General features: G+C 29.6%; 1 long non-coding RNA gene across 1 annotated transcript in view; it reads right to left on the bottom strand.

The window, feature by feature from the left end:
* LOC115884029 overlaps window positions 1-12,245 on the bottom strand; it is an 84,844-nt gene extending 72,599 nt beyond the window's left edge. The window contains exon 1 of the long non-coding RNA XR_004050488.1: window positions 11,819-12,245. This is a non-coding gene — a long non-coding RNA (uncharacterized LOC115884029). The remainder of the gene's footprint in view (window positions 1-11,818) is intronic.
* Window positions 12,246-13,067: the final 822 nt, after the last annotated feature.

The following is a 13,067-nucleotide window of genomic DNA, read 5'->3' as shown; positions in this document are numbered from 1 at the left end:
TATGTGTATTTATTTCGAGGTATATAAAAAAAGTTAAACTTTGTAAACTAGTGTAATTTATAAATCGGTAATATTACGGTAATATTGATAATTTAAAAAAACAGTTTTTAAATAATATTATTTTTTTATTTCAAAACTGTAAAAACATTACAACAAAAAACAAGGACGTTTTTTAAGCTAGTCAGAGTCAGAGTGGCCTATATTATACTACGTAATAGAGTGGATAATGGTAAATCATCCTCAAGCTCGACATCTGGTTCTTCTTTCTCTTTGCGTTAATTGAGTTAGTACGTGTATTACTTCGAAATCTACATGTTCATCTTTTTCCATTTCTTGGATGTTCTTCTCGATTTAGTAAATTATAATTTTGGGCGATATAAGTAAGTTTTCCGACCCTTTCCACGGTAAGTCTGCTTAAAAGCTGGCGCAGAGATAGGATATTGCGATAAATTTTACGTTGGTGAAACATCTAGACCCTCAAATGTTCGAACTAAAGAACATAAAGATTATTTAAGAATGGGAGATTTTCACAAATCTAAGATTTGTCAGCATTCCTGGAACACAGGGCACAGAATAAATTTTAATAACGCCAAAATTATAAAGAAAGAAGCGATAGCCTCTAAAAGAAAAAAAAGAGGCTTTTTAGTACAATCTAATAAAAATAAATGTATTGCTCATGCATGTGTAGATGTTAGTAATGTATGGCAATCGCTTCTTTGATTTTAAAGAACATAACATAAATAAACATAACATACGTAAAAATTAAAAATAATCATACAGAAAGTTTGGGGCTTTTTGGTTTTACCTAGTAATTGTTATCAGGTAGTAGTTGTTAATTTTGAAGTTTAACTTGATATAATGTCATTTTAACAGAACGTCAACGGTTTTTGTAGACGTATCTGTTTTAAAAAACTAAAGCGTTCTCTAATAGTTGAATTTAGTTATCTCTTTCCGACGACGGAAAGAGATAACTTTCCGAAACGTTAAGCATTTTTTTGTTCGTTAGGCAAATTTGTATATCTGTAAACCTAACTGATGACAAGTAGTTTCCGTTTGGATTAACGCAGCAGTGTTTACAAAAAATAACTATTTTATTTTGTAGATTTTTTTGCAGTGGCGAAATTTTTTGGTGAGATGAATCCGCCACATAGGTATAGACATTTTTATAGGATATTGGGTACAGACATGAAAAGGGAACAAACACATAAGCCTTACAGGTCAATTATTGTTCAGTGATATAGCACTGACCCTTAACATTGAGAAGAAAAACGATTATTTCATCAAAATAAATTTGCTTGCAGTTAGAATAACAAATCCTCGAAATGTAATTTTAATTCATTTGATATAACAAATTGCAGCGTACCTACTCTGACTATAACCTTCCAACAATAAGTTTGGGACATAAAAAGAACATTACATTGAATATCTAAAACGCCGAAAAAACTATACATAGATAATATTCAAATTTTCGGCAATTGTTCAAGTTGAAATTTCAATGTGTATTCCGCGATTAGGTGGAAATTTTTGACAGCCAAGGTCATGTCGATAACCTTACAAAAGTTGGTATATGTGTTTCAGTACCGTATTTTAATTTAGCTCTTTCCTTTTTGTGTTTTTGTCAATTATATCATTTCCGGTGTTTTTTTTGTCCATTTGAAGGATAATTTTGTAAAATATAGAAAATCGAGACTAGAGATGTGCATACATAGTTACACCATTTATAAATCATGAACGGCTGGGCCGATTTTAATGGTCCCTGATTTGTTGGATTTTTCTCCATTCCGAATAGCAGCAACTTATAAAACATAGAGCGGGAGTTAACACCTTCTTGGGTAAAATCTTTCAAACATTTTTTTGCACTAATAGCTTCAACTGTCTGTCTTTGTTAAATAAGAAATAAAATATATAAAACTGCAGTAAAATATGAAAACTTATACCAAATAACTGACAAAAAATAATCTAAATTAAGATACTATTCTACTTAATCATTCCTTGACAGAAGAAAGTCAAAAATATAGATGTACTGTTACACATAACTATAATTATCAAAAAGGTGTTGTTAGTTTCATACAATACACATCGCTCCTAAAAAAAGCAGTTTGATAGACACCCGAGATTATATGATACATTTCGCTTTCAAGATGCTTAGCATAACAAAATGAACGTTCTAATTAGTTATTAGTATTTCAGAGAAAGAAAAAAATTGACATAGATTTGTTTTAGCTTGATTATAATTTTGACATATTTGTTCTGAAATTAGAAATTTCATTCAACTTTTAATTGCAAAAATATTTTCGAGATTTTAAAATCTGCTTGGATCAGATATTCTATTATACAGGTTGTAAATTAATATGCAAGGGCGAAAATGATCAGTACACGGAGATGTAGAAAAAATCATATAATTAAGCATATATATTGATATATTATGACCCAACACATACAAACAAAATGCAAACAAAGTGTTTGTTTATGTACGGGTGTCCCAAATTCGTGCATCACCATTGAGACTCGTGAATCACCATTCATCACCATTGAGGCAAAGGTGCGTAATTTGATGTTGCTTCAAACTTCACATTAAAAATTTAAAAATTCCGAAATTTCCGGAAATTTTTGGATAAAAACGAGTATACGCGATTTCATTTTTATATTTTTTATATTTTTTATATTTTTTTGGATTTTTTATTATGGATTTTAAAAGCTTCTAAACTCCCAGAATCAATGATTTATCGCACTCACTCAAAAAATTATGGGTCATTTCTTATTCTGTGTCTAAATCTACGACAACATAAACAGTGTATTATTTATAAAGTAGTTTTATTTATAAATAGAAATATTTTAACCGTATAATTTAAATTTGACCAGCTGATAAACACTCAAATAAACCAATATTCCCAAGCTTTTGTCATGTAAACTCGGCGTGCAAATAAGAAATTGAACTTTTATTCGTAATTTGTTATTCATAAAAGGAAAAAAAACTGGAATAATTCGCTTACATATCTTTATAAGCTGAGCTCGATGTAGCCGTTATTGTATTCCCAAGCACAAATTTGTTATTCATACAGTTACTATTGTTAAACAATGGGGCAGATGCAGAGTGTATCTCTCTTAATCTTAAATTCTAGAAACTTACTTTAGATATTTCCGAAAAAAATAGTGTAAGTAGTTTGCGTGCGGTATTTTGCTTGTGGTTAGTTTTGGCATGTTATTCAAATGTATTTGTGTAAAGAGTAAAACTATCTAGTAGCTAGTAGCTAATATTAAAGTGAGTTGCCAAATTCCTAACAAAACATAAAGTTTGATAAAAGATAAGGAAAAGAAAAAGATTGATTTATGACATAAATATACATGACCAACATTAGTCTTGATGTCTCGGTTTTGGACTTCCACAAAAAGAAAGACCAAACTTCTTAGTTAGACTATTCATTTAGACCCTCGCCAAGTCGGTAGGCTAATGACAGTAATATATCCGATGGTCGCGGTTTGAATTCCGCGTAAACAAGGTGGTTTCGTCCATATTAGCCTTAGCAGAAAAAGAAGACGTTACCTTAAAATACTTTACTGTACCTTCAAATCTGATAACAGAACTAATAAAAACATATGATACTTAATATGTAGAAGAGACACTTTTTTTCCCGACTTTATTGTCGCTTCTTCAGCCAGTCTAGAAAAACTACAGGTGCTTAGTGCCTCAAAGTGCCTGCAGTTCACAAAAATCAAGTCGTCATTGGCAGTGGCTTGGAAGTAAAGTGACATTTTGGCAGTACATGTACATTTTTTACCCAAGTGAGACACCCCTCAAATTGATTCCTTTGGGCCTTCCCAAGTACCTACGAATTCTTCTACATTCTAATTACTGGGAACAAATAATAATCATAATGGTACTTAAACCCTACTCAAGCTACAGCTCAGAGGAGTACCATTAAGTTCTATAAAACTGTAAATAAGTTTTGCCGCCTGATTGTCACCCAACCTACTTCTTAGTTGTGGATTCCTTCTAAACTATGTAGTTTAAAACAGACTTTAAAACAAGTGTTCTAGAAAGGTTTTTAAAAAAAATTAAATTTAATGTAAAGGTCGAGTATGAAATAATGAAATCGGTTTTAGACCATAAATACACATGTTTTGTTTCAAAATAACACCAGAACACCTTATCACTGAGTGCGCCAAGACCACAAGCATTCGTGCCATGAATTTTGGTACGACGGATATCAGAGATGAAGAACTAACCTCTGTGAAAGCGTCTCAGATACTGGCATTTGCCAAAGCCCTGAGACTGGATGATGAGTTATAACTCAAGAAAGAGGGACATAACAGATCTGTAAGGTCGCGATGATTAACTCGCCTCCCACATATTCCACGTTTTACATATTTATTAACTTGAATACCGCCGGAAAAAGCCTAGGTAAATTTTTAGTAGAACGGTTGTTGCTAAATACAGGGTTCGACACTAATCGTTCAGGCATTTGTAGGTCCTAGAATAAAAAACTTGGGAATTTTGTTTAAGTGCAAAAAAGTGCTTAAAAAGTGTGAGTGGATCGGGATATTTTTTTTAAATGAAACACCCTGTATATTATTGCAATTTTGGCTTCCTTTCAGATCACTTTACATTGTTAAGATGCGAGTAAATATATTTTGATAATTTAAGAGATATTAATAAATAAATAAAAAAATATATTTTCAGCCTTTCTTAATAAAATTGTTAAAAATACAAGAACTGTCCTGAAATCAAAACTACCTATATTAGGTATTTACTTTAGATGGTCTGTACTTACTTTGCTATAAATGTGTTAATCGTAAATCATACAGGATGCTCAAACTTCTACGCCAAACTGTATATTACCTACTTCTTCAATAGAAGGGGTATTAAAAAAATAAACTTTTTTGTATTTAGAGTTTTTCAAAATTTTTAACGGTTTTGCAGATATTCGCGGTTTATTTCATATGGCGTTTTGCAAAGTAATTTTTTATCAAAGCCGCCCAATTATTTTTTTCTCCTAGGTATTTTACTATTGAAAGAGCCATATGCAATAAAACTGTGTGTATCTGCAAAGCCATTAAAAGTTTTCAAACACTTTAAACACAAAAAATGTTCACTTTTTAACTCTCTATGTAAAAATAAAAATAATATACAAGGTGTTCCATTTAAAAAAACAAAGAATTTTTTTTTAGAAAGTTTGGCGTAGAATTTTGAACACCCAGTATAATTTAAGATTTCGATATTTATAGCATAAGTATAGACCATCTAAAGCAAATACATAAATATAGTTTTGATTTCAGGACAGTATTTGAATTTGTAATAATCTTTTTTAAGGAAGGTTGAAAAAATATATTTTTTATTTATTTATTAATATCTCTGAAATTATAGAAATATATTCACTCGTATCTTAAGATTATATAAAGTGATCTGAAATGAAGCCAAAAATGCAATAATATAAGGGTGTTCCTTTTAAAAAAATCATCCCGATCCACTCACACTTTCTTGAGCCATCTTATAGAAGTTAAAATATATTTCTGAAATACATCCTCATATATAGTTTAGGTTTGTACTTAAAGAAAATTTTCAAGTTTTTTATTTTAGAAGCTACAGATGCTTGGTGCACTATTGCCGGACCCTGTATGTGAAAAATACCAATACCACCGCGTTATTATTTATACCAACGTAAGTTCTGCGATTAGGTACTGCTATCAAAATAAAACTACATTTTATTGCATACAACAAGAAGCTATTTTTGACATGAATGAGTTTGTCAGAATGGAGAACTTCAACAAAACAGTAGGTAATGATTTGGCAGTCGGTGGACTTCTAGCTATAGCTTAAACAACCAAAACACGCTGTAAATATAAAAAGAAACATTTTTCTATCCTCGGTTTTAAGGCTTAAAATAATAAAGGTAATTAATAATAATCAATTTTTCTATTTAGATTAGGAAATAACAATTAAGAAGAATTACTTAGGTGTTTGTAAATAACAAAATTAATGACCTACTTGTAACTTTATCTGAATCAACAAATCTAAACGTATATTAATGTGTGTGTATGTATTTGTGTGTATATATGAAAGTACGAATTTTAAGCGAAAACAACAAAAATATCAGTTTCGTGTTACTAATAACATGTTCATGCAAAATTTTGCTTTGATTTGTTCTGCAATTAGATCTGGTACTTTTTTGCCCGGTTTCAAATAAATTAATTCTAATAACTATAATAGTCCGAATAAAAAGTAATAATTTATAATTTTCTGATACATATACACAGTTAGAGTTATATGTAACAAACAAAATAATCAACGGTTGTAACATTTATAATTTGTTCGTTTTCTTTTTCTTGTTGTTTTTTCGGTGAGAATAAACTAAATTCAAGTTTTTAAAGTAACAATATCATTGATTAAATGGAGGATTTTTTAGACCTAGATACTTCAAATAATAGTGGAGCGTATGCGGTAGTAATTTACGTACATGCTGATGTGTTTTGCAATAAAAAGGAGTTTTTGCGTCGACGAAGCACGAATTTCTTCGGTTTTTGGTCGGTCTAAGTATATCCGTTTTTTTATTTCTTTATATAAGAGCTTTTATGCGGTTTAAAACTAATTTTCAAATAAATCAAATTCAGGTGTAAACCATTATTTACTTCAACAATGAAATAGTCTATTTTTTGTTATATTACAGTAACGTTGAGACCTAAAGTCAACGTTATTTAATACATCGATAATATCGTCATTACGAATTAGGGGCAATATTGAAAATGTTACTCTTTTATTTGCTTCTTTTCGGCCATCATCCAGGCAATCACGTTATTGATCACATAATATTGGGAAACGTTGAAATATAATAGCTATGGGCAGTATTACTTACTTACTGCCATTACTCAATGACGAGTATTTGACACTCATCAGAAGATGGTTACGCAGGGCGTTTTCTTTCATGAGCTTTTCTGTGACTGAAAAGCCCGATCCGTGATGTTATCTCTCTTCCGCACTCCGGACATTCAAAAATCTCATTACTTTGTTGCCTCTTTACTTTTTGGTTGTCGTTGTTAACTGAGTTTACAATTCTCCTCCATTGCGTTCTACTGTGCGCAGTATTAACAACAATATAACAGCCAGAGCTGTAACAAGTCAGTTTTAAAAATACTTAAATCTTAAGTCATTTCTAAAATCAAAATGATTTAAATCTTAAGTCAAATTTAACATAAAGTTCAAATGATTTATGTTTCAAGTTTTTGACTTAAGTCATTTTATTTCAAGTCAAGTCATTTTTGTAAAGATTTAAATCAATATAATGTTATTTAAGTCGTTTTTATGACTTAAGTCTATATATTTTTGACCTAAATCATTATGATTTGAAAGTTAAGTCAAGAAAATAACTTAATTCAATAGAATTACCTTCAAGTCAAGACAACCAGAATTCAATTTAAGTAGCTTTTTTCAAGTTAATATTAATTTTCTTGTATTACCAATTAGTGATGTTCTTAATAAGTAAACAGTTAATTTTCAGAACAACTACAAACACAAAAATATGTGTTTTTTTATAAAATTTAATCGATTTTGTAGTACTTTGTACGTATCCATTACATATAGATATCATCGAATACATGTCTATTAAAAAGTGGTGATGTGTTTTGATCACTATGTAATAAATCTATGGCATAATCTAAGGGCTGGAGAGGATTTTAAGGTACTCTTCAATATATTCGAGATATATTTCTTTCGTCCATCTTTCGGGCTACATAACGGAGTCGGGGATTCACTTGAAAGACAACAGACTCACTACGCACGCGTAACACGGCAAATAATCAAAACCGGTTCCAAAAAACCAACATTTCATTTACTAGTGGTTATAGACAACTAGTGGTATTGAGCATTATTTTGTTTATCCTGCTGCTTGACTGCCGCCTAACAGTTTAAAAAGAAATGCTGCTGTTAAAAATGTATCATAAAAATATATAAAAATAAGACTTTTCAGTTCAGATGTTTCTATTTCGGAATAAAGATTTAAATAGCAAATAATTTTCAAAAAGACTTAAATTTTAAGTCTTAAGTCAACTTTCGAAAAATGACTTAAAATCAAGTCGAGGGGCAAGGTTGTTAAATCGATAGTTTTTCCTGCAGTTTATCAAAATTATCCATCAAATCCTTTGGAATTTTACGTTAATGGCCGATCAGTATGAACAATGTCCAACTTAAGTAGGCATATACAATATAGACCGGTCATTACTGTTAAAGACCGGCTGTACATCTTTGTCCGTAACATATACAACGCAATTTGGTTTAGTAAATTTTCTTTTAGATATTGAAAAAACTTTATTTAAGCAAAAGCTTTTATGTCGGCTTTTATGCTCAAAGCAAAAAAACATTATGCTTTAGCAAATAAGTTTTTTGCTAAATATTGTTCATATCTTCTTGCTAATCTATACATGTATTATTATATTTGGAATTTTGTCAGCTCTATATCAGTCAGTCACAGTCACAGTCACTTTAATTCTCTTGCAAAATACACACAGTATGAACTTGAAGGAAAATATAAACATAACAAAAGCCCCCAAAACTTTCACTTGTAAATAAATAAATGAGATGTTGAAAACTTGAAAAGCCAAAACTGACTTTATGAAAATCTATAAATCTTTAAATAAAGAGTTACGAAAAAATCTAATATAATTTCTTTGTATTTTGATGATACTCGTATACTATAATAATCATATAAGGTCTAAGCTTTTTTTCTATAAATATGCAGCAACCAGGAGCATTTTTCTGTTTACATCTGGTTTGTATATCTTGACTACCGTCGATCTGTAGAATAAAGTTTATCATTTAATATTATATATCTGCGCTGCACTCAACCATACTGAAAACTCATTATATAAAGATTTATAATATATAATTTTTTTAATATATAAATCTCATTGAGCTTTCTGTCTTTTTTGCTTAATAATTGTTTGTTCTTGTCGATTATTTTCTAATAAAAGTACTGTTGCTGTTATTAGTATTAACTATTATACTAAAACACAACATTCATGTCGGAGCGAGGGCAAAAAACCAAGCTTGAAAGTTATACCGTGATATTATAATACGTCTCCTGTACGTAAAATAAAATAACTTTAAATATGTGAAAGTATTTAGGCGGTTTCGTTTAAAATTTCTTCGGTTTTTGTTAGTTGTAATCAGTTTTTTTTATTGATTGAGATTTGTGGCCGGCCGTAGCTCCAGCGTTAGTGTGTCGATCTGCGGAGCGGAAGGTACTGGGTTCGATCCCCAGCCAGTACGGTCGCTTTATTTATTTAAATAAAAATATTTATTTATCTAAATAGAGCGACCAACGAGCCGCCACCTCAAGGAAGGCAATGGCAAACCACCTTGAGTATATTTGCCTTGTACAGCCTCTCAAATATGCATTTTATTTAATGTAATAAGCAAATATTAACACAATAATTATTGTATTCTTCATATACCGGGTGAGCCTTAAATAAGTGTAAGAAGGATATTTTCTTTTTATCGTTTTTCAAATAAGTTCAAAATAGCAATATTAATAGAGATATTTTACTTTGAATGTTAAAAATAATATATTTTGCTTAAATTTTCAGAACTACTAGATTTTCCGGGATTTTTGTTCCTTGAAATTTACTCTGTTACCTATGATTCAATAATATCAAAATATTATGTTTTTTAAATGAAAATTAAAAAAAAAATCCAAAAAAAATATTAAAATAGAAAATTTTCAACAAATTTTCTTCGGGAATAGGATACCACCGCTGAAAATAAGTCCAGTTATCTAAGACTCACCCTGTATTTTTCTTGAATAAAACAGAAAACTATTGTTCGCTTAAAAAAACAATCTTTTCAATACTGAATTCAGACTTCTTTAGAAATGCTAAAAAGTGTTTAGTCTTCTTAGAATATTTAAAATATTGTTTTTATTTCGTTTCAGTAGTTAAAGATGAACAAAACGGTAACATTGAAATAAATAGCTGATAAATTATTGTTCTTATATATAAAGGAAGTTATTATATTTTACCGTTTAAAGCATTTTAAATTTTTTCTCTTGTAATAAGTAATACAAAGAATGAAATTAGGTTTTATTCCGGCGTTAATTAAAATATATTCCAAAAAAAAGAAATAAAACATACAGTTGACAATGAAAAGTAGCTATCTGTCAAGTTCAATAATTTTATCTGCTTGTATATTAAAGTACCCGCATTACAATATGCTTCTAAAAAAACAGATAAACATGTATAATTTTTTAGAAACAACAATGATAGTAAAAGACGTGGTGCCTATCCAAGTATCATAAAAACCTATAAAAGTACCAAGTGCCTATCAGATAAATTAATTAGGTAATCGTATTTTAATAATGTAATTATTAATTAAATATTCTTCGCATTATAATAATTCTATTACTATATAGATTTGAAATTAATATAAAAGTTATAATAGTTGTAAAGGTAAAATTATATTTTACTATTGTTTAAACTTAAAAATATATTACATCTTCTGATGAGTAAATTAATTAAATCTTGTGATAATTTTTTTTTTATATTTTATTAGGTGGCATTATACAAGAAATATATATTTGTAGTGTTTTTTTAAAAATACTTCAGCAAGATTTAAGTATAAATTTATTAGAATAAAATTAGTTTAAAAAATATCTTCTTCTCATTATATCTGAAAAATTTAGATTTTAAACAAATAAATAATGAAAGCCATACTTAATAAGTGATAAAAATGGTAAAATTTTCAACAACTTTACTTAAAAACATACTTTGTATGGTAAATTGTCTATAAGTATACATGTTGTAGTCAAGTAGATGATTTATATAGGGCAATTTTTAATATTAATACTAGACTTTTCTTCATATAGGGGCAAACATATTTGTTACTCTCGGTCAAATATTTGTTTGGTTGTGGTATAATTAGTCATATTATTTTATTAAAGTCAATTCTGTGGTACTAGAGCAAAATCCGATGTGTTAACATTATTTCCCTACTGACATATCGGGTTCTGCCTTAGTACCATAGAATTAATAATTTTGAAACAATAATAAAGGTAAGTTTTCAAAAAAATCCTTCATTGACTATTCCATTTTGATATTATTTTCTTCTGAAATACCCATCCTAATTTGTTTTAATTGTGTTTTCTTTCCGGTGGTATAATTATTTTCTTCCTTTTTTATAGGATATCAGATTGAGACGTAAAAAATGAAATAATCTTAAACTTGACAAATTTTGGCCATTTTTTTATTTATCTCTGGTATAATATCTATATGGTGTCTTATAAGAATACACACTATAGAAGGTATACAAATATGGTTTATTCAAAAAAATCCAAAAACATTTAGTAAAAACTGAATTTTTCCCATTTTGTTTTTATTTCTTTTTTTTTTCTGAATTTATTTGAAAATAATATATTAGAATACAAATTTTATACTCCTATTGTCAATTTTCCTGCTCTACGAGTTATTATGTTATTAAATTCTTAATTTGTCGTTTTTAGAGCACATATTATCATCTTTATTTTTTAAATAAGGACCTAGATTTTTTGTTTCCCTATATATATGCTTATGACTTCTTAAATACAATGACATAGAGCATTTAACCATAAAATATATAATAAAGAATATTTCTTCCCATAAATACGGATCACTTTGATTAAATGTGTATAAAAACAAGCAATAATTTTTTGGTATAATTATATAGCACACCATGTACTTTATGACCATATATATAAATAATACTTTAAAATATTTATTTAGTTTGTATTAGTTTGCATACTTAATTTATAATATTTATGATTCTTTTTCTAAAAGATATTTTTTTAAAGGAACTTACCTTTAAAATACACCGATGAAAAAACACAAAAACTTTATCACGCAGATCTCAGAAATCACTATATCCAGTAAAAATCACAATGTTTACCGACACCCAATTCACAAAACAAGTCCAAATAAAAATATCAACTTATAACACTAAACTGTTACTGACTCACAAAATATACATATATCGTTCAAATAATATATTATTGTCTGTAGCTTTTTATTTATTTAACTATCATTATCTCTGCACACAAAACTATATTTGAGTTCGTTCTCAAATTAATTTAACAATTAAGTTAATCAGTCTCATAGTTCACGCGCACATTTAACAGTCGATCAAGCCACAAACCTCCGGAGACATCAACAGTCGGTCAAAGCGCTAACCCTTTGAATTTTCGTTTTAAATTCGAGATTTTCGCGCGCGTTTCCGACTTCGCACGGGACAACAGCAGAAGATCGTACCGGTCGTGGTTGGTGTTACCACAGAATAGTATCGCTCGGTTGTCTGGGAGCGACTGTGCCGGTGAGTGAGTGCGCCGGGCGCTGTTCTGGTTGAGGAACCTAAGCGCTGCCCGCTCGTGGTGTGCACCTGTTACGGCCCCGAGTGGGGGCTCTTACCAATTTGATGTGTGTATGTGTTTTTAACCCCTCCAGGAGAAGGAAGAAGATCGGTCGTGGAAAGATGTAACGTACGTGGTGAAAAATGGGCGGGAAAAGAAATGTAAAAAAGTAAGTGCTGTTTATACGAATATTCATAACAACTTTCGATAAACAAATTAAGGAAGATTTTCACAGAGGACTTTCAAAACATGGCCGAAAATATAATTTGCCTGTGAATTAAAATGACGGACACAACTATCGTTGTTACGAATCCTGCGTTGATGGACATACTATAATCGCGCAAAGGGAAAAATTGCCTTAATTTATCTAATTTACTATTCATTTTTACTATAAATTTAAAATTCTGCAGTTAATAATTATTACCTGAATACAGTTGGGGTTAGAACCTTTGGTGTTACAACTGCAAAGCACTAATTTGGAGCAGTAAACCATATTAAGTTTGCTTCATTGAAAACCTCGCAATTAATGGAATAAATTAGTGGTTTTAATTAGAATAAAAGTTTGTTCCTCTAATTTCAATGTAAAGCTTCATTCACAACCTCGCAATTATGAAATAAATTAGTGGTTTCAATTAGCGTAGAACTTTGTTCCTTTAATTTCAATGTAAGCATTCAGAACGTCAAAATTAGTGGTAGACATTTTCA

Source organism: Sitophilus oryzae, unplaced genomic scaffold, assembly GCF_002938485.1.
Source record: "Sitophilus oryzae breed Bouriz unplaced genomic scaffold, Soryzae_2.0 scaffold_2008_pilon_pilon, whole genome shotgun sequence".
NCBI lineage: Eukaryota > Metazoa > Arthropoda > Insecta > Coleoptera > Curculionidae > Sitophilus > Sitophilus oryzae.
Note: the sequence above shows the minus strand (reverse complement) of the source record. Positions and strands in the feature narration are given on the sequence as shown.